The 23,320-nt window shown below is 39.8% G+C and overlaps 1 protein-coding gene across 8 annotated transcripts in view; it reads right to left on the reverse strand.

Moving 5' to 3' along the window:
- Positions 1 to 23,320, reverse strand: part of GREB1L (GREB1 like retinoic acid receptor coactivator) — a 144,861-nt gene that overhangs the window by 82,255 nt on the left and 39,286 nt on the right. The gene's annotated exons all lie outside the window — the stretch shown is intronic.

The following is a 23,320-nucleotide window of genomic DNA, read 5'->3' on the forward strand; positions in this document are numbered from 1 at the left end:
TCCTCCCATTTTTTTAAATCTGTCATTTAAGAGAGCAGCTATAACCCTCACTGCTCACTCAGGAAAGGTTTTGGGTAGGATTGCTGTGTTCTGAGGAAAGACATTAAACAACTCTATTGCCAGGCCCGCTGACGCTGCCCTGCGCTGTGCATCCCTGCCACGCTAACAGTGAATCCATCACGGAGTGCCAACAGGGTCAACACACATGGCTCCCGACCAAACTGTAGGGCTCTGCAGAGACTTCAGTGATTGTAGAATGTCAGTAATCCAATTCCAACAGCTCCTGGCTCTGAAATTGCTATTTTTCGGACACGTGCTGAACATTTCACCTGCTAGTAATGACATTTTTGTATTTTCTTCTAATTACACTCAAAGCTAAGACCTTTGGCCCTAGGCCACAGACCTCTATTCAGGCTGCACACATTCTCTTAAACGCCCTGATCCTTTGTTGTCACTCTCGGTCTTTCATCTATTATTTACATCCATTGAGAAGAGAGATACGCTACCATTTGTGAAGCTTTAAAGCTTCTAATCATCTTAATTTCTTTGCCTTTCAACCAGTGCTTCCCCTTATGGACCAAGGCCAATAGTGTGACAAAATAATTTTTCAAGCCAAGATCCTTCTGGACCCTTCCCAAACCTTGACACACACTGGGCTCCAGCTGCTTTTGCAAACACAGACCTTTGCTCAGCTCAGGGTGGGGATGGATTTGCTTGTCAGTGGCTTGGGGGGAGTTTTCTTGGAGTTTATGTGTGGGTTTTTAACATCACTTTCTTTCTCTTAAAATGTCTAACTCTGTTTAGCTAAATCAGAGATACTGTAGTGAATCTTCCCTTTTTTAAAAGCATCAAGTACCTCCTGAAATACAAATGGCTACAAATTTTAAGTTTACTTTTTTTTCCAAAACCTGAACTGCTGATATGCAGTTTTGGTTTTATACTGTTATGCACCCACTGAGTGCTGACAGATTCTCACACAATATTTAAGATACACAAAAGATCACTAACCTTTTCTGTGATTATTGGCAGCATTAATTTGCCCTAATCTTATAACACAATGTGAGAAAAAAAAAACATTTCTTTGTCTGATGTTCAAATCCTCTCCTGATCCTCCCTTATTTGCAAATGAAGTAGGATATGTATCAGTGGCATTTTCGTCAAGATGCAGAAGATCTCTTCAGAATTCATCAGCCACCAAGCTTCATTTTCAAGACCTGTGGGATCTACTAACATGTGATCCATCTTGGCTCTTTCTTCCACTACTGCCTGGCTTACTTTTGATTTCTAACAGTGCTTCCTTGTTGTTTGTCCCCTCTGAAGACCCCAACCCCCTTGTCTTTTTTTATTTTCACCATTTGCTTCAACCAGCAGTTCACTTGAGACTCATCCATCTTACAATGCCTAAAGTGACAGATGCTCTCAGGAATGACCATACTGCGGAGTGAACAAAAGATAACATCACCTCTAGGAACTCAGGGAGAAATACAACCTCAACCCCAAGACACAGTTATCCTGATGGACACAGCACCATAAACCTCTCTCAAGTGGAAAAAAAAAAAAAAGAAAAAAAAAAAAAGAGAGAGAGAGAAAACAACAATTGCAGAGAAAGGCAATCTGACAATTAAAGGCCAAAAAAGAGTATTCCTTCTGTTGCAGCTGTAGTTAGTGAAGCTGATGGCCTTTTTATTTTCTTCGTCTTTTCCTAATACTCCATGGAAGCATTTTGTAGAATTTGCCAATGATAAAAACAAGAGGCACAGAGAGAGTGGAGAAATTTCACACAAAAACTGTCTCAGGATCCCTACAGACTTGAATGGAGGAAGGTGGCACTTTGGAACAGTTTCAGCGGCATGTCACACAAGTCCTTTGCCAAAACACAAACATTACCTTGCTAAAATCTACACATCCTACAGACCAGCTGTTGCTCAGTAAATCCTACAGGAATTCAGAATCATCGTGCAAGCCTGTGCCCTTGACGAATGCATACTGCAATCAGTCTAAGATTACTTCAATACAGCGGCTGCTTGATAAATCTGTAATTTGCAAGTAACAGCTCCCCAGTGTCTTGACATTTGAGCACACACCATTTAGAAAAAAAATTAAATTAGAATGATAGATTTGCCAGCCAACACCCACATACCCATCTACAGAAGGATGCCTGTTTCTAAACAAAGATCTGCACTCTATGCCTAATAAGACTAAAGCAAAAACTGCTGACTTGAAATATGGCCAAAAATCTCTATCCAGTCAGTGGAACAGGACTGGCTGAAGAAAGAGGGGTCCTGGGTGGTGCCACAAATCTCTTACTTAACAAAGGAAAGGTCATATTAGCATCTCCCAGTGACATACTTGCAAAAGTGACGCCACAAATGCTGGGAATCCCTTCTCCGCAGTGAGATGCAAAGAATTCCTTTCTCTCCCAGCAAAGCTTTAAACAGCATCTTATGTTCAGTTTTCAACCAGTATACAAAATCACCATAATTACAGTATACGAGATTGACAGCATGTGAGTTTAAGGGACAAAGAAGTTTGAGTCGTAAAACAAAGACCAAGATAGGAGGCCCATTAACTAAATGTCTTCTGTTCAGTGTAAAGTTCAGGAAAAATCACAATAGGCACTTCTTTAGCCTTAATTATTAATTGTATTTACCCATATTTATTCATTTGTAATGAGTTACAATTTTAGGTCCCTATCCTGATCTGGAATCTTTCTATTGCGCTCTCATAGAACGGCCAACATCAAAACACCAGATGATAAATACAGAAGGTATAAATACACCGGATTTTAATATAGGTGATTTTCCCACAGTATGCCATGCAGTACCATTTTGGACATATAATATATGGAAATTAAACTAACAACCAATCAAGTCTTTCCTAAAGAGGATCCCATCTCTGGACCCCACACTACCTTTAGATCTCCACTCCCATTCTGAGCCACGGAGTGATCTGGCACTGAAATCTTTTGATAAAATTCCATTCAGTTGGAGAAAACACACAGAGGAAACTCTACAGAAGATAATGCACGTGAAGCACATGATTAAAAGAGTTGTATGCAAGACTCTGCTTTCTACCTCACATCCCAGTCTGCTCAGTCCACATCACTCTGGAACCCCAGTCCTTGGCAGGCAGCAGGGCCGAAGGCATACTGTAACTACGAAGAAGTAAAGCAATGAGAAACCCAAGTCTGGGAGATCTACAGGCACATGCTGCCAGGGTATCGGAATCTAATTTTTGCCCCAATTCTACTGTACCTTGAGTGTCACCATGTCTGGGACAACTTTCTGAAACTCTTTCCAATTCAACCAAATCAAAGAAGCAAATAACAAAGTATGCAGTTAACATCTTCATAGGAAAATTCTTGAAAATATATAATGCTTTCTTCTGAAATACTTAAAGATCTTGGCATCAGATATGGACCAAAAAGTAGTAAACTGTATCCTGCCTTGTAAAATATATACTCTGCATTCAAATGGGCATCCTATCATGCAGACAGTCTTTACATGTCATACCTCCAAATATTTATCACAGTAGAAAGAAGTGTTTATAGTTAATATGCAATCCATCTTCTGCACGCTGCTGCATTTAAACAAGACAAAGTGTGAGGTAAAAGGTCAAAACTACTAGAAAGGCCCCTGAATAAAAACTCTGACATTAAACCATTTTGCTAGAAGAGACAAGGTGTAAAATAGGCTCTTGGAGTCAAACTCCTTATGCAGCAGGACAGGCCAAGGGTACTGATCCAAACAGCGGTGAATATTAACACAACTGTTGGTGATTGTGAGTTCAGTAACATCAAACTGCTTTGAAAATCTCTTGATCAATGAAAACAACATTTTTCAATTGAAACTGAACATTTTTATACACATGTATGTAGAATTAGTTCTTATTCAATGCAATTTTAACATGCAATAACTGAAATACTGATATTAAACTTACAGGTAACTTCTGTCATTACTGTTAAAGTTATTGACACTGAAACATGACCTTGAAATGACAGCTCCATTAATGCAAGTCTTACTGGGAAAGGTTTCAAAAAGCCCCGATTAAATTAACTACTTTTAAACACAATAGGATCAATATGTATGCAGAGAATGTACACCCCCATGGCAAGTTCTGTTTGCTTGATTGATCAAAAACAAAAAAATCCCGTGGCCTTCCAGATCTCAGCTGGTGCCAGAAATCCACATAGAAAAAAAAAAAAATCCATCTAAATGAAACTCTGAAAAGGTTTACCCTTCACCAGTCTATTTGCACTTCAAAAACTCCTTAAGTCCTTCAGCTAAACCCCAGGGTTGAACCATTTCAAAAATGAGAGGGGGATGGACATGATTTATCTTCTTTCTGTGCCCTGGACAGAGCTGTAAAATCTGCCTGCTGGTCTGCGTGTGTGTTACAAGCTTGTTTTCAGGAACCTCTGATATTTACCATTTTTAGAAATAATTCTGCCCAAACTCTCACTGTCATTTATCTCCTTAGATCAGACACAAGTACCATCTATAAAGCAAAATTTTGATTTCTGCTTACTGGCATCCAAGCTGATGAAACTAAATCAGCAAAATGCCCAAGCATCTGAAATCTGCATTTTAAAGAAAAATATAGCAGATCTTATTCATACCTGTAAGTATCAGCTGTTGCCTTAGTGAATTTGAGCCGAGGGAACATTTAAGATTATAATTTAAGCCTATCTCTATATTTACTAGTGTCAAATACTTTTTTAGCAATAAACCCAAAATAATTTTCCATTTGTAGATAATCAATGTGTTAGCTCACACAGGATGCATTTTTCAGTCCTCTGTACTTCAAGATACATTACCAATAGAAGGAAAATGGAGATTTCATGGGTCACAAACTTCTGGGTCATAAGGACCTTCAGTACTGCTGTCAGCCTAGTAAAACTCAATCGATATACTCTGGCTTTATATGTCCAGTACTAAATGCCCTGCACCTGAATTTCTATATGATTTTTCCTTAGGCAGAAACACCAACTCAACAACTTTACTGACATTCTTTGAACAGAAACTAATGCTCTGATATTCAGCTAACATGTTAAAAATATAAATGCATGTGTATATAAAAGAAACGTACACCTCCTGCAAACATCATAGATAAATCCTACAGCATCAACATCACAGAACGGACAAAGCGAAGGTACTGAAACATTCCTATGTACTTCAGTTTTTCTAAAGCTTTCCTCTACTCTTAGGACCCAACCTTATAAACCACGTATCAGTGACACACCTCTTATCAGCCTAAATTCTTTAGACTTAGATAAACAGATAGACTCACTCTCAAGGTAAATAACAGTAAGAATAGATTCAATTTTATCTATTTTTGCATGGAAAGGGCACACTTATTTCCAAAGTCCTTTTCAGACTTTGTTCTTGTCACAGATTTGGTGTCTTCTATTCTAAACCAACAGAAATGGGTGAAAAATACTTTATGAAAAGATAAAAATATGCAGATCCAGCCACTGTAGGTTGAGTCTTAATTAGACTAGTGGGAAGCTTTAAAAACGTTGACATTGTGCTTTTTTTGGTGCAAGCCAGATACTGGCCTTAACAAATCTGAAAAAACCCCACCCTAATCACTCTATTAATCCCCACTCAAATCTACAAGGATACTTAAGTAAGAGGTTGTGGATATAAGAAGGAATGGCATCATACTCAGCATCTGACATTATACTCCTCAGTCTGAAACTCCTCTACTTTAGCAAAAGAGTAAAAGATGTTTTGAACATATATTCTCTTTCGAGCATACCCTTTCATATAAAAATATATATCCAGTATAACTACAGATCTGTGTGCTTTTGAAAAAACTGTAATTGAATATTTGCTTGACTATCTCCTTCACTGGCTCAAAAGTATAAGACTTCACTGAGAGTGTTTCTAAACTTCCATCTACTTCTGGTGTGCTTGCAAAATTTTATGATTCCAGCTGCACACTCATTAGTAAAACACTTCAACTTTCCTACATATGCCAACATTTGCTATTTTAATAGAATGAAATTTTGCAAAGGTGGAGGTTTGTTTCCCCTTACTACATCCAGTAGTACCAGGAACAATTTGTGTATATTATTTATCGTGATAAAGAAGCTTTGAGTATTTGTGTAGCCATCTGTTTTTCTGTATTTATTTACAAATCCTAAGAAAAGCTCAAACGAACATTCGAATCAATAGGATTTGGTACTTCTATTTAAAGCAAAATAAACGTCACCACAGCCAGGTAAAGCAACTTTAGGAACTGAAGTCTGAGCAGAGCAGATAAAAAATTCCATAAAACTGCAAACAGATCGAGGTCTGCTTTCAAACAAACAAACAAAATTTAAACAAGGAGAAAAAAAAAAGCTGGAAAAACAAAACACAAGAAATACCCTGTGGATTAATTAGCAACCAGGGTGGCAGGCCTTCCTCTAATTCCCTTATAAAAGCTCATGACTACCTGCAGAGCCTGGGAGTGCAAATCACATTAGTGGAGCCAGCAGATGACCAAAGACAGCACTGGAGGCCTGGTGAAACCAGTAAACAAAAGGCAGCATTCCAGCTGAATGCCGCAGCTAGAGTCAGCATTGTAAGATGCTTGGATCTGATAACCCAAAAAGCAGATTAGCTGCAGGCAAAAAAAAGAGTAAAATGAGAAACAAAGGAGTCATTTTGACACATGAAGAAATAATTTCCATTAAGCCATCTTGATTTTACTGTGTAGTAATAAAAACTGCTCCTACTTGAAGTGACATTTGAGGCAATGAAGCTGTGACAGAGCCACTTCTTAGCCAAGCTCCTGAAATAACACATCCCTGAATCCAATATAAAGAGGCAAACTGGCCTGTTAGCCTTTGAATCTTTGTGACATTTTAGAGGCCTAACCATGATTTTTAAATCTGTTGTACAGACTTCAGTTAGAAGTCAACATAAATTGCTAGGCTTGACGAACAGAAGTTTCAGTAGTTGTATCTGTATTTAAAAGTCTCCTACAGAGAATGTACATACCACAAATATTCTCACATAATTACATGAGAAGACTGCCTTCTCTCCCCAGTCCCCATCTCCTCCCGTGCATCTCACTTGCTCGCTCTCAGCACAGGAAAGAGTCATATTATGTTCCTTACCAGAAGCTTTAAAAAGGATTTTTAAGCTAAAACAAGTCTTAATCACAATTACTTGAATCACAAGGACCAAACTGCAAAATTGAGACAGAGAACTCTGTAAGTACATGTAGACACTAGAAAGACAGAACTCAAAACTTTCCGGGGTAAAATTGGAAAAATTGCCACAATTTTGTCTTATACAATAAGGAATCCTACATACTCAAAGCTGAAACACATCTTTTTCTTTCTTCACAAGACAATTGCACTGCTATGAAATATCCATGAGCTAGAAGAAATTTCTGAGGAACGTTGTGGTACACAGAGAACATTCCAGTTTGCTAGCTGTGCGCTCTGCATCTCCCATTGCTGGCGTGAAATACAAAAACCTGACACACAAGGAGGAAACAGACCTTCCTTTAACACAATATTCCTTACCATTTTTTGCACACATCAAGCAACTAAACCTGTTAGCTTCAGCAGGGATGGGATTTCACAAGCATATGCATCCACAGTTAACTGATCTTGTCAGCAACAAGTGCAGATAAAATATACCCAGAAAAACAGCTCAGCAGAGTCCAAGAGGGACAGCGTAAAAGGACAACCTATGGCTGTGTCCATCATACAAATATACGGTGTGCATTGACATGGAAATCCTACTATCAAGGCTCAATGAAAGGCTTGCCATAAAAAGTTCTGCAAACACCTTCTGCTACCTGATGAGTTTGCCAAAATACTCATTACACACATCTGAAATGGGAAAGACATAAATACAGACATCTAGTTACACAATATGGACATCCTCCAAGGACTTCTATACCAACATACTGATATTAGGACAAATCCAAGAGTAAAAGCAGTCCAATGGTACAGAGTAGATATTGTGCACATGTGGTTTTCCCTTGGTTTCAAACTGTTCTGCTTTGGAGTATCACCATATCCATCCTGCTCCTACTATTTTTGCCGCATGTGTGGCCTGGAAGACAAGGAAGGTGGATAGACAGAAGATAGAGTAGAAGTCCCTCTTCTATTATTGTTCCTTTAAAGATATCTTCTCATCCAAAACAGCACTCAGGCATAAACATGCCCTTCATAAATTCACAGAAGGAAAACACAGTGAAAGGTATAAGGAACACAATCAAGAAGGAAATAGATTTTAAAAAGAAAAATTACTTGTGGCCATAATGTGCATATATATGTGCTATGTAAATCGACACAGCGGGGAAGCAGAAGATGCTGGTGTGCATTAGGCTCATCTTGAACCCTAATACTGAGGAGAACGAAAAATAAATTGAAGTTCAGAGAGAGAGATTCAGCTTATCACCATTCAGAGAAACACAAGTGTTTGTATTTATAGCCACCAGCCAGTCTGAATACATAGATGGATGCAGCCCGTAATCACATAAAACAATCCACTTCAATGCAGTTGGCCTTTATACAGCAAAGAGAAAACAACATGATCTTTGCTTGGTAGTCATGGACAGTAGATTACCATTAGTGATTTTTCACATTATCTTTCTAATAAAAATGTCAGAGCACTCTAAACAAAAGGGCAAGCTGATCAGTTCAGAATATTAAAAATCTTCAAATATTTAATCCACGCAGACCCCATATTTCAGTTACAAAGGGCTTTTCCAAGCACTGCTATTTCAAGTTCTGTTGCCCTGGGTTCCCTCATCACTAAAGATATTGCAACAAAACAGAAACTCTGTCAGGACTTGCTGCTTAACTGCTGATGCTTGTGCAGAAAGACACAAGCGTGGCCAGACCTTCCTAAAAATGCTAATGTTTAAAGCTTTTATCTCTGAGGAATTCTAGTTATTTTTACATAAGGGCAAGCACCTGACTCAGAAGCCTTCCCTCAGCTGCGACTGCCATGGACCCAGTTCTGGGCAGCTGACTGAATACCTGGGAGGTGGAGGAAACTGGTTTCTTGTTCCTAAGGTTCTCAGCAGAGCTGGCAGAAGTTCCCTGGAATTAAGACTCCCACATACACCAGAAAATTGATGGGCTCCTTATAGACCTAATAGGAAAACCAGAAATGGATCAGGGCATCTTCACTACTTATACTGATCTGCATCCTCTACGACTGCAGTTTGGGTCTACATACTCTCTCAAATTAAAACTGCTGTTGTTGAAAAGCCCTCCAAATAAAGACTTCCACAATGCCCACAGAACACCCTGAAGTGACGATATACTTGAGCAAAATTTTGGGCCACAAACACCGGACATTAGAATAGTTACCCCAGTAGAGTAGAAGAAACCATTCATACAGAAATTACGCCTTATCCAGATACTGCTCGGCATGCTAGAAGTCCAGGAGCATTTATGAAAGTAGATATTGAAGCACTTCACCCTAAGGTTGGTGGAGAAACCAAGCTTCTCTTTGAACAATTGAAATCTAGCATAGACAAAGTGCCAGGTGAAAGACACAGGACTAGGAAAGAATACTACTCATGTTTCACAAGAGTAAGACAGCTGCTAGTGTTTTTACTCAGTTCTTCCACATCTCCAGTGCTCTGGCATGGAAAGAAAGGGAAAAAAAATTGTCAATGAAAGAAAAGGCCTTTCAAAAATAAGAATTTCATAAGAAAAGTAAATAGGAAGACGACATCTTGTGTTCTGCTTCTTTCACGCACACTGAAATAGAAAGGAGATCTCATGAAGACTCAGAAATAAGGAAAAAAATCATTCTACTATTGAAGTGCAGGAGGAGGGCAACAGATGGAAACACTGATAAGGAGCAATCTCTGCTTGTGATTATGATCCTGAGAGCGCCTGGTAAAGGTGGGCTAAGGAAGATAGCAGTATTTTCTTGTCCCAGTGCCCTAACCAACTTACACTGAGTTCCTCAGGACAGAGCTGACCTTCCTTATAAGCAGATACAGACCTCTGTTCATGTCAGGGCTTCTTTAGAAACTACCGCAAAATGAATAAACTGAAAAAAACATACAGAGAGATTGCAGAAAAGGCATTCCTATTCCCAGCTGTTGATTATAACATAACAATCAGGAGTGTATATGAAGACATATATTAAAATAATCTAATCATCTCTACAGGTTTATTTAGTCTGATTTGCTCTGAAATGGAAGTCCCCCATGTGCCCCCTCCTCTTTCCAGGGAAAAGTCTCCATTGCTACTAAATGTATTGGTTTTCAAGGCCATACCCATACACTGATCTATGAAGAAAACAATACACTTTGATGGAGTAGGAACCTTTCCAGGGAATTCAAAAGGAAGACAATTTTTTGTTCCCCACTTAAGTCTACTGTTATTGTACAGACATACAGTTTCAGAGGACAGGTTGTGTAAATGCTAAATAGGCAGAAAAAATACTGGCTTCACCGCCTATCACCCTTGAAATCCCCAGTGCAACAATAAGCAGTACTTCCCCACCATATGCTACAGGCTTCTGGTGCCTTCCAGAAAGCCTTTTTATCTGATGCTGAGAACAGACTCTTGCTGCAGATCTGAACACAGAGGACTGAAAGTACTGCACAAATGAGAGATGGAGTTAGGGAAAATGAGTGGCTGATAGAAAGAAACAGGAAATCAGTTGTCAAAGATGCTATCTTTGCTTCTGTGCTTCTGTTTCACCTCCTCTTCCCACGCTTGCTCTGCCCCTCACCAGCTTCCTACTGTACCGGCTCTTTTCCTAGCTACCCACTAGTAAAGGAAGGAAACTGTACCATGATCATCTTTCCTCTGCTGGTGCAATATGTCTCTGTCTTAAGAGTACTGTCTGGTTTACCCTGGCCTATTTTTGACTGTCATCTAAAAACACACCAGTTCTGTCTTCCAGCCTTTTCTGCTTCCCCAAGTATCGATCCAGATCCCATCTAATGACAGGGTTTGACACCTCACAGAAACTCTTGAGAAATCAACAGAAAGATGAAAATTACAGTGTATGAAGAATAAACTGCTTGATTTTTTTTTTTTTTTAAAAGCAGGGGCTAGCAGGATAGCAATTCCAGATAAGATTTAAATAAACATATGTGGGAGGTAGCAGGAAAGGCAGTTGGTTCCTCATGCTCAGATGCACACAGGTAATGACCTCTGTCTCTTGCTCTCCCAAAGCTAACAATGCTGGTTATTGCACTCCTCCAGTGTGATCTGGAAAGGATCCAGCACACTACTGATTACATTTCATCCACAGTTAGTTTAACCTTTGAAACATGACAGTCAGCAGCAGGGAACAGGCCAGCATGTAAGGTCAGCTCAACCTTGTTGGTCCCAGCATTCTCCCAGTGTTTGCACTGAAAACAACCCGGTGATCAGGGATTCCTCCCCCATTAATACAGAAGACCCAACAGGGATATCACCGAAACACTGATTTTATTGTGAGGTGCCACTCACAGCTGTTAATCTGCCAAAACCGAAGAATACTGGTTCTTCTTTTTCAAAAAATCTAAGAAATAGTATTACATGGAAATAGTCTCATTCAGGAAGGCAGAGTTGTGACTGTTTGATCTACTGTCAGGTATCAGGCAAATGTTGCACATTACTCCTTCTCCAAGAATGTAGAAAGAAAAAAAAAATCCAAGAGAAAATAAGTATGCTCTGAAATAACAGTGAAACAACTGGGTCAGCAACTGTAGCAAGAACACTTCGTGCTAAAAGAAAAGCTAAAAAAAAATTCCTGTTAAGTTGCTCATTTTTCTCAAGTTCAATTCCTTTCCAGAACAGCCTCTTTTGAAGCTCACATTTTATCTGTTGTATACACAATTTTAAAATGAAAAACCAGCATCTTCAATTACTCTGTATTTCTACAGTAAATACAGGCCTTAGCAAGATCAGATACTTTACCTCTTTCTAAATATTATATCTAAGTTTAAACGAAATCCTTAGTCACAGGAAAATGTATGCAAAGGGACAGTAACGAAGATGTTCCTGGTTTCAAAAAGCTTCTAGTTAAGTTATTTAGTCATCACATTTTCCTTCTGGATAGATTAGGAGCATTTTGAAGTTATTAAAATGGGAAAAAATTGATTTTCCTTAGGAACTACTGCCCTCTAACATAATAGTAGCAATGAGAATTTTTTTTTAGTGATGCCTAACTATCCCTTGGAGCATGTGCACTTGGATTTTTCATTATTTGGCTAAGTGTTTGTGTGGATGGCTCAGGGAGCACAGGCTTTTCAAGAGCCAGCAAAAGGTGAAAAAAAGGTCACTTCAGCAGAATTAATTTTCTTATAAATTCTCAGAGAAACGCTGCTGAAAAGTGGTAACAACAAACCTTTTGCCTCTTCTTCTCATTATTAGCATTTCCTAAGGTTACTTCAGTTATAATACAATACCATCTTTGGTTATATCCTATTACCTTTTTCTTCCTCCTCTAACACAAATTTTAGCCCCAAGCGCTGGCAACATTCCTGTTAAGAGCAAGAGCTGGACTAGACCTCCAGACACCCTTTCCAGCTGGCACTTCAGCACTGCCACAAGCAATCCGTTCGCCCACCGGCTGCACCGGCTGCTGCTCCAGGGGGAAGGCCTCCTCTCACTTCCACTCACACCACCGCAAATCCCCACCTTTATGCATGCGCTGGAAACCTTGCTTCACAGGGTCCTTTAAAGCAGGCTGAAAGCTATATGGGCTTGCGTAAAGAAACAACTGTGCATCAAGTTTTACTCTGCTAAAGTAACATTAATTCTTGCATCTAGAGTGGAAAGAGAATGCTGCTTTAAAAACTCATAAGCACACACACACACAAACCAAAACAAAGCCTTTGGAAAATCCAGTCTTCTCACTCTGAACTCGCCCGCTCCCAGCTCATCACACTTCCTAACCCCATGAGTCTCTAAAACAGTCAAAAGCCTGTACCGAAGTATGTATGTAAAACACAAAATGCTTTTTTTAATGCTTTGCATTAACTCAGAGCTGGCAGTATATATACTAGGAAAGACGATACCCTGACCTACAGGTTGGCTCCCCTCCAAGGCACCCACACAAGACAACACAGCGCACAAGGGAACACAGTTAGGCCCTGTACCCAGAGGAGTGGGTGTTGGAATACACTGGGTAACATTAAAATCCAGCTCCAGAGAGTGGGACCCCGGAGCAGAGACACTGAAGCAGCTCCACCTGAAAGCAGCAAGGCCAGGCCTGAGCCAGGGTGGAAAAAAAGACCAGCCGGAGCAAAGCTGTTGCCTGCAGAGCAACCAGCTGCCTCTCGCTCAGGGATGGCTCATCCACCCCAGCAGCTGCCTGGGCTGGCTCCATGCAATCATGCTCGCACCCCTGGAGCCAAAATGCCTCAGCAGATGCAAAAGCACTACACAAGCAAGAGCGAGTAAGTGAGCTGCGACCCAGCAGGACTCACCATCTCTGGCCTGGCCCTAGATCAAGGTCAGCTGCGTCTGCCCAATTAGGCACCCTGGGCTGAATGAGTCCCAGGGCTGACATCTCAATAACAAGGAGACACAAGAGGCAGATAATGGAGGAAAAAAAAAAACCTCAGGGATTTGAGTGCCTTGAAAGAGAAGATAAAGAGCTTAGGTCCGATGCTATAAAGACAAGAAAACGCTGGCAGAGGAATGCAGAAAGAGAGGTAACACAATCAAGGTGACAGGCTCAGAAAAGATTTTTCACACAGACCAGGCACAGAGCTATGTTTATCCAGACCAGTGAACACGGTCTTGACGTAGCGAAGATGGGAGGTGAAAGCCCAGGCAACGAGCAAAACCGCCCGGTCAGAGGCGTTACACAGCAATGTCCCACCAGACACAGCCCTGGAGGGCCAGGGACGGTGACAGAGGCAGTCCGGGCACAGTGACAGAGAAGGGACACGGGAGGCAGAGGCAGGAGCTAAACATCCCAGAGGAGATGTCAGGGAGACAGGCTGAGATTTCAGCTCCAGCCCAGGGAGACTGATGATTCACTTTATGGCCTGCAAACACTTCCCAGCAAAGTTCACACAGGAAGATAATGTCCCCTTCCAATGAATTTATGTAGACGGTGGTTCATTTGGCAGAGGATAAAAAGATGCGCTTACATTTTAAAATTAAAATACTTGAGGTCCTCAGCAGACAATGACAAGCAAAAGCCACATCTGTATGTGAGTAGTTCCTACTCATGCCTGTTGTCTGAGTTCAGGGGGAATTTACACCCCTAGAGTTACACAGGCCTACCAGTCCAGGAAGGCACATGTTTATATCCCATTAGATCTCACACAAAGCCCATACTTCTCAAAAGATGCAAATGAAAACCCCATAGATTGTGCAGGCAGGTGCTCCTGCAACGTAACTTCTAAACTGAAAACAAACACAAAACAGTGCCAAGGTTGCTCCAAAACTGACAACTGCTAAAATAATATGAACCTGGATGCTTCAAGAAAAATGTACTTGTGAAGCAAGCAACATTATTTTTTCTTGGTTTAAATTAAAACCCATCTTTATTGATGCTAAGTCTCAATAAGACTTTAAAAAAACCCAACTGCTTCAGAAAGTTATGCCTTGTCCAGTCCATTATCCAGTTTCCTGTGCCCTTCTCACATGAACTTGTAATCCTTGATAAGGTTTACACATGTGAACATAAGGATTTTAGCTAAAAATCAGTACGACCTCCAAACCAAAACACTGTATCCTGTCAGGCATTTGATACAGTAGACAAAGCACAGAGGTAGAAGGATGCAAAAGAAAACATTTCATTTTATTTCCACTGAAATCAGGCATTGAAACTTTTCATTGATTTTCCTTCATTAAAAAATAACTGATTGCGAAAGAAGTGTTGCTTGGTGGGATCAAAGCCTATCCTACAGGAAACACACACACAAAGCATTTGGAAATGAGGGTTAATTTGGCATGCAATTTAACAGCATTAGCTTTTATCAGCAGCATTTCAAGGTCAGGCACATCCAGGTTTAAAATGTTTGGGTTTGTTACAATTTCAACTATAGCGTATTAGAGTTCAACACATCTTAAACTATTAATAATCTGAAGAAAGGCTGCACAGAAGCACCAAAAAAAAAACAAACCAAAAAAAAAATCAAACCAACCCAAACCCCCAACAAAACTCCACTGTTCATAGTTTAGCATTGCTAATGTTAAAAATAGTAAAACTATTCCAAAGAAACCAACCCCAAAAAAAGATGTGGCTCTTTAAGTCTCCAATTTCCTTTTATTAATTCAGGACTTTACACCTTCCAGGAAAAAAAGCCCCCAAATTATATCAAATCAACAGTTTACCCAAAAATGCTCTCTTTTTTTTTGAGCACAGGACTAAGTCATAGATCAAGCAAAACAGGAGTCCTTTTACTGACATAGTTTGTGTAAGATTTAAAGAGCTTTTGAAGAGACTCGCTTGTATGAAGTGACTTAGTCAAAACGGCCTTGTTTTAAGTAGTGTTTTTCAAGACTATTTTTTAAGAGAAAAACACACTTGTTCTTTTTTACCTAAACCTATTCTGTTGAGAATTCAAGTTAGCACATTTTATTTGTTCCCCAAAAGATTAATTTAAAATGTAAGATGGTTCATTTTTTTGTTATACTATACACTTACTTTATTCAAAAAGGTACAAAAGGACAATGGATAAAGCAAAATATTAAGCAGAGTTGCTCAGATCCAATAAAAAAAAATACCACAAACACTTACTGGAGATTTTTCCCTTTCATAAATTTCAAGAACGAGTGATAGATACATGTTTTCATCTTCATGGTTATGCTGTGGAAAGGTTTTCTGCATCTCTTTTCATTGAAAGCTTGATCTTTATATACCCTAACTACCCATAATGCTGACAGACTTTTTAACAGCAGTTTGCACCAAGTATTTCATGAGATCAAGTCCATACTGCACTTGAAAGAAATACTTTGATTAATCAATTACTGCCAGAACTTCACAGTATCATGGATGTATGCTTAAGAGCTTTACAAATGCTTACGGGACTGTGATATTAGGGGACTGAAATCTCTTAAGCCTCTTTCTTTGCAATTCTCTGCTGCAGTTCAGAAGAATGCCACCCCATTACACCAAAACCGGGGGTGGGGAGGGGTGGGGTGGGGAGGGGTGGAACGGGAACAGGGGGAGTTGCTCTTGCCTCTTGCATGAGCATAATTAATCTTCTGACACCTTGACAAAGCAGCTTGTTGATAGTCAAAGAAAGTTATTTTCTGATTTCCTCCCAAGACAGGAGATGGTCTTTATCCATCATCCCTTCTTCCTGATCTCTTCTTCCAGAGTCCCCACATCAGCAGAACTGTCTATCAGAGCAGACAGCAGGAGGGAAAGGTCTGACTGATTGATAGGGCACCAGTGCTCAACAGTGCTATTTAAGTGTAGGAACCTATTGTTAGAAACTTACTTTACAGCAGTTAAACAAATATAATGGCAACCAATTCAACCATTGTACCACCAGAGTCAGCTCAAGCTAATAAGTAAAGTTAGCTAATTACGCTGATCTGATTTAATATCCAGACAAATTGCAGAGATGAAGTCAGCATTACTGCACACTGAAAGGGTAGAAGTTTTAAAGGAAAAGGTTTTGTACATACTATGCATTCTGAATTGAATTATGGTTACTTCCATTTTCATTCTCCCTTGTGAGCAGGATCATACACCCAGGTCTCCTTTCCTTCTCTCCCAATCATGGGCCTGCTAGGTATTCCTAATAAATCAAAATAAAATCTTTTTTTCTTATAACGCAGTTGGAATTTCCTTCTCTTCCCTTACCTCCCCCAAGTTCTAATATGTTTACCTGTTAAGATTGTGAGGAATTTCAATTCTTTAGTGGAAAATTATGAAATGCTTTCTAAAAGGAGGATAACAATGTACTACAAACCATACCAAATTCTACCCTATTAACATATCTTTGAGGATACTGAGAATACTGATTTGGTGTAACAAAGAATGTGTGTCCATGTAAAGAAGAAGATTCTGCATGCTTCTCAAAACCAGGCACTTAACATGCAAATTGCTGTTTTCTCATATATAGATACATCTTTTAATTACATACACATTACATAAATTTATATCTATCTTGTAGTTCCTTTCCACTTATCTCACTCACCTTCACCAAAAAGTAAAAGAAAAAGACTTGGGCATAATTATATGTTCATTTAATTCTTTTCTGCACTCACAATGAGGGTGGAAATTGTTAATTATTCCTTTTAAAGTTCTAATTCTTTGATAACTGCTGGTCATGGAGGAAACTAGTCCAGGTCAGAGAGGACCAGGGCATGGCACTCTGGAAACTGCTCCCAGCTAGGGCATGTCTAACTCAGTTCTTGGTGACCTATTTCAAATATAATTCAGGCCACAATCTGTACAGACCTCTGTCTCACCAATGTAACAACTAAAGCAAAAGTGTACAAGAATCTGTGTTCTCTTACTGAGGTTACCAAGAAAGGCAGCTTTATCCAAGTCACAGGAACTCAGTATCTCCTGGGCTTAGCTACGCCACTCAGACCTTGACTGCTTCATTCAGGACGTACCTCTCCATAAAAATATTTGTCCGTGCTATCTGACTCAGACCAGTTCTCCACGCAGTTGTCTTTCAGTTACACCAAAATATCTAGCAGTATTTTTCTCTGTGACGTATAAAATCAATTGATTAAAATCAGCCATTCAAAAAGCAAACACAGTGCTCTTTGCATAAATTGCATGAAATTTCATGGGATACCATACCAGTCTGTAAGTGAAACATTATGTCAGAGCAAGAGTGAAAAATGGCATGTTCCTTCTGCAAAGACGACTGTAGGCCATAACCTGGAGAAAAATCTCCCTGTCTCTTTGCTAGCATTTTATGCTTGCAGATGTTAAGGCAGCAGTACGAACAGCCAGCTGCAGCCTCCTGCTTTTCCTCATGCAGTTTTCCAAGCCAGCTGCAGGAATTGACAGAAGAACTAGAAGTACTTGTATCAATATGACAGATGGCGCAGAGATGGGCAACACTGTCATGGGTGAACAGACCATCCAAACACAAAGACCTGTGGCTAAATGCAGAGAGAAAGCTGGCTGGGACAGCAACAGAGGCGTAGGTGGGAGTAGAAGGGGGTCTCTGATGTGTGTTGCTAAAGAGGAAAGGAGACTTTCTAAACTGGGAGGGACTAGACTGGGGTCAATAAGACACAGGATAGCAAGGCTGGGCAATCAGAGTCCGGGGAAAAAAGTGAGCGTGAACAAAGGGCTGCAGAACACAAGGATATGGGAAACAGAAGGAATATGGAGACCTCAGGGTGCAAAATTTGAAGTTATGCTCTAATCCCAATATCAAGCACCCCTAATACAGATCTTGGTTTAAGGGATGTGAAAAATACAAGACTGCCTCCTTCTTTCCTCCCCTCTCCCCCAGTATGGGCTATCAGAAAAGCTCCCTTCCCTCATAACCAAGCCACCTTGTTTGCTGTCAGAAATGACAGCACTTTTTTTGGGCTGCAGTCCCACATTGTTGGCATGACGTTTTCCTAAGACTGGGAATGCTAAGCCAGAACTGGGGGTGGGGAGTAGATCAATAAATGATACGCTGTAACCTTGCAAATGCCCAGGCCAGCCAAAGGTGAGTTCCCCAGAGGAGATCACATAGCTTTCTCTCCATAAAAGCTTTCTGCTCCTCAACTGAGCACTCGTCCCTCTGTTGTCAAGTCAGAGGCAAGATTTTATCAAGTGTTTACTGCCACAATACAGAGTATTACTGGACCACAGGAACTGAACAAGTGCATTAAAAGATCACTGGAGGACTGCAAAGAATTATTTTCAATGATCCTTCAACTATGCAAGAATTGCTAGCACTGTTAATCTGACAGGTCTATATTCCCCTTCCTATTTGCGAAGACTAAAAGCAAGCTAGAGGTCTCTCGGTCAGAGGTGAAGTTTAACAACAAATATAACAACTTCAGTATCTAACTGCTGAATTTTGCATTATATGCCTGAAAGCAAAGGAATAGTTCCCTCCCCACCAGTGGTACAATGGCAGAGCATTGGGACCTGCAGCAGTCCATGTAAAGATAAGATGTGCCTTTGAAACAGCTGACATACAGCCCAAACCCGGCTGTTATCTTCCCAACACATGCAGAGCAAAGATATCTGGAGACAGGAGGCAGCCTGAGAAGCAGAAACAGCCCACTCACAACTGCAGACAGCTCTGAAAGCTGCTCCACAGGCAGCATATTCTGAGCAGTGGACTGAAGCTCACATGGAGCTTCTTGCTACCTTGCGTCAGTGTCTTCAGACTCCAACCCTTCTCTGAACAGTCAGGCTTGGGTACCTTTGCATTGCACTGCAGAAGAGACAGATTAAGAACCATCACATTCATGCATTTTCTCTTTGGCGGTAGAATGGATCAGGACATTAAAATCCTTACAGTAAACTGCCACTTTAAAAGAAGGCAGTGCATGTGTTACTGATAGTTTCCCCCTGTATATATTAAATAGAAGATTGTTAGCATATGCACATTTATTTAGAACAAATGTATGGCGCACAGAACTGTGGATGGTTTTTTGCTGGCAAAAATTGTCACAGCAGTGAGTACAAAACATTTTCTTCTCCACGCTAAGTACCTCTTGGGCCCTTAAGTCATCAGGTAGCAGAGTTTGGGTGCAAGGTGTTCTTCACTAGAAATGAGGAATCTCTTTCAAAAGGTGAGGTCCATTTGTCTTGTAAACAAATGCTATGACATTTGATACAAGAATAACTTCAGGGCCATGGTAGGGATGTATGTAGTATAGTTCATCTCTGAGACTGACAGAAAAGTATTCCACAGTGAGTAGAACATTATTTGCTAATCTGATCCTTCTGTTAGAAAACTTGAAAAGATGGTTAATGCCAGTGATCCCAGTCTACGCTGCACTGAGGAAACCTGACTGCTGCTGACCCAAGCTAATCCAAGGTACTGCACAATAATTTTTAATCAGAAGGAGCATTTAGGTATGGCATGAAGTATGCCTGTAACTCATGACAGATTGCTGAATGAATGATAGCTGCTACAACCTAGAGATGTCTAACAAGGCATTAACATCCGTCAAAACAGCAGTAACATACTGTGGTAGTGCCCCACTACTGCTTAGCTCAGCCAAAATAAGGAACTCCAGCAGAACACCTAACAGCTGTACAACCGTCTGCAGAGCCAGCTCGGTCAGGTCCAGAGTATCTCCATGTGATGCAGTGAGGTATAGTCTGTATATTAAAGCATGCAAGAGGAGACCAAAGGGCAGTTGGGCAAGGAAGTCATTCCAGTGAAGAAAAAACCTACAGACAGAAAATTTTCTTCCCTCTTTACTAACAACCTCCACTTCCTGGCTTGCTTCGGGTTCTAAGTCAGTCATCATTTACAGCACCATGACAAGTTTTAACCACTTTAAGTGCTTCTTCCCCTCCTGATGTCTGAGTAGCACATAGAGAGAGGTGTAGTCCTATTTACACCAGTACCTATAGGTACATCAGTCTCCGGAAGAGCATTAAAGGGAAAGCTGACTCCAGCAGAGAAGTTCCAGCCCAAAGTTGCGTGATGACTTAGGAGTACTGAAACAGAATATTTTGACTGATGTCTTCTGTACGCTGACCCCCTGAGGGAAAGTTTCACCAGTCTGTAGGAAACTACAAATTGTTTCCCTTCCTAGAACAAAGGAAATGAGTTTCCATCACTGTACTGATGAACAAGAACCTGCTATGAACTTTATCCAAGCATAGAATTTTATGGAGTTCATTATTACATTTCTGATGCACAGGAATAGAAGTCATGTCTCTGAACACTCAACAGGCCAATACTTGTTAGTTTGCATTTTTGGAAACAGCAGGTATTTCTGTCCTAGAGGTGAGTGATAGCAATGAAGAAGTTTCACGACAGGTTGTGCGACTTTTTTTCTTTGGTAACTCATTTAGATGCCAGAAGTTTTTACTTTCCACAAAAAAAAATGTTGGGAAACTAGAAGTTACTAAACAACAAAACAACTAACAATACTTACTTCAGATACAGCAGAAAACAAAGAAAAAAGCCACAAGGCATAGGATAAACAGATAAAAGCCCAGTACATGTAAACAGTTCTATTTCATGCTTATTTAACAGCACAGAGTAGCAAGGAACAAACTGGAGGGTTGAACCCTCTACTGCAGTTCCTCTGACTTTTTGCTTACAGATGCAGCTGCACCTTCTGGCAACGCAGAACTTGGCACAGGCAAAAGGAAGCTTAGAAGCTTAATGCAGCACTCTTCTGCGGTACACGGCTAGCATGGATTAATTGAAATCTGAGTTTTTGGAATTCAAAGCAATAAACAGTTCTCATTTACAACAAAAACCTCGGGTCAAACATTCCGCTTCAATGGAAAAAAACCAAAAAACCCTAACACTTTTTAGACTACAGTAACATAAGACTTTCAGCCATGACCAGTAGTAAAGTATAATGGTATTTAGAGATAACACAGCCTTGTTAAATTACCCATCTAATTTCTCTCCCTATCAAAAAAACCACCCGCAAACCAACCCACCAAACCTCCCCCAGTAGAATTACTGATGAAAACGATTCCTCTCAATTACAAGTCTCTCTCCTGTATCCTCTCAAAAACAGCAAAACAACACAAATGTTTCTTAGAGTTCTCTACAAACTACTGATTTATAATTTGATTAGTATAAATTATTTGAATAAAGAAAAAGGTCCATCATATCCAAAGCTCCTGTACAAGTTTCTCTACCACTCTTAGTCATACATAATTTTAGTAATTCAGGTGGATATTTTTCAGTGAGGACTACAGTTCCGTGAAGCTCTGTTAAATGCTACAAAGGTAATGAAAGAATTGGGTGGCATTGCTAAAATCTTCACAAACTTACATCAGATTTTTTATAATAATTTCTTATGTTCACATATTAACAATTTGACACAGATAAGAAAGAAGTAAAGGTACAAGTGAAATATGTTTGAATGCTCATGAGCAATTGTAACTTTATTAAATTTCTGTCAAAGTTCTATTGTAATTGCACTTGTTCTGAAATTTCCTGACTGACAGATCTTCCAGCAACATGCACTATTCAAACCCAACACTGATCCAACCTTGAGAACATGCCCATCACAGCCCTGTGACTATCAGGGTTCAGATGCTCTTGTCTAGACCTTGTCAGGATCTCTAGACCTGAGATTTTCAAATGCAGGCCATGCCATCAGCAAGAATGAAGCAAATGCTCTAAATACAGATGTTTCTACCATTGTCAGAGACAAGGCTGGTTTAGAAGAGCAAAGACTGGGAACAGTTCATCTATTAATACTATTAAACTCAGATTTGGGTCAGTCACTTAAGAAACTTGCCAACAACAGCTGTTTGATGTACAGTAAGAACATAAATTCTAAAAGCTGGATTTAGGGTAAAAAGAAAGGTTCGGTATATTTTTATATTATTACTTCAGCCCAATTTTAAGTCACTTAAATTCAATAGCTGAAATTTAAAGAGGTGTCTGAATGATTTATGCTTCTTCAGCACATGCTGTTCTCATTATGAACATTTAGAACATTTCTTATCTTCAAAAAGTACATTTTGTTCTCTGCCACTCAAGTATGTGCACCAAACACTAAGTTACAAAGAAAAGCAGATATATTGAAATTAATTATTGCTGGTTTTCATGAAGTATAGTCAAGAAAACCAACTACATTTTTTCGTGCCCTTTCTCTATCCGCAGCCTTACACATACCCAAGGTAAAAATACATAGTTTATTCCTCGCCTTCTAACAAGTTGGATGATATTTTTGGGTATTGAAGGTATGTTTTCAATTATCTGTTGAGTTCCGATATTACACAGAACTAAAGCTGCAGCAATTCTTCACACAATTACCCATGTTTGCTCACTTAACAATCCTTTCCAAAGGGATTGTAGATATATCACCAACTGCGATGGCTCCACTTGAACACTATGGGAATTGAGGCAACCCTTTACAGGACATCTTTTACCTCAGTACATGAATTAAACATATAATCCAGTGTTCTGCAAGGCTGCTAATTTTTTTGTTTTGTTATTTTATGTGAAGCCTCTCACACAGATCTCAGAGACATTCTTTTGAAAGCAACTGCAGCGGGATGGGAGAAAGCAGACAAAGTTAAGTAAAGAACAGTTGATAATACTAAATTTGGAAAGGGCAGTTGGAAGTGATGGTTTTACAGAAAAAGTGTGTTTTCATTTAGATATTTGTGCTTTATATGAAGCCCATTTCAGAGCAAGTATGAGCAGAGATATGATAGTATTTGCCTTTTTTTCATTGGACATTCAGCATGTTTACACCAGAGATATTTGAAGACCAATTCTATAATGCTTAGCAATGGAAGCA

This window comes from Falco punctatus, assembly GCF_963210335.1.
Source record: "Falco punctatus genome assembly, chromosome: 3".
NCBI lineage: Eukaryota > Metazoa > Chordata > Aves > Falconiformes > Falconidae > Falco > Falco punctatus.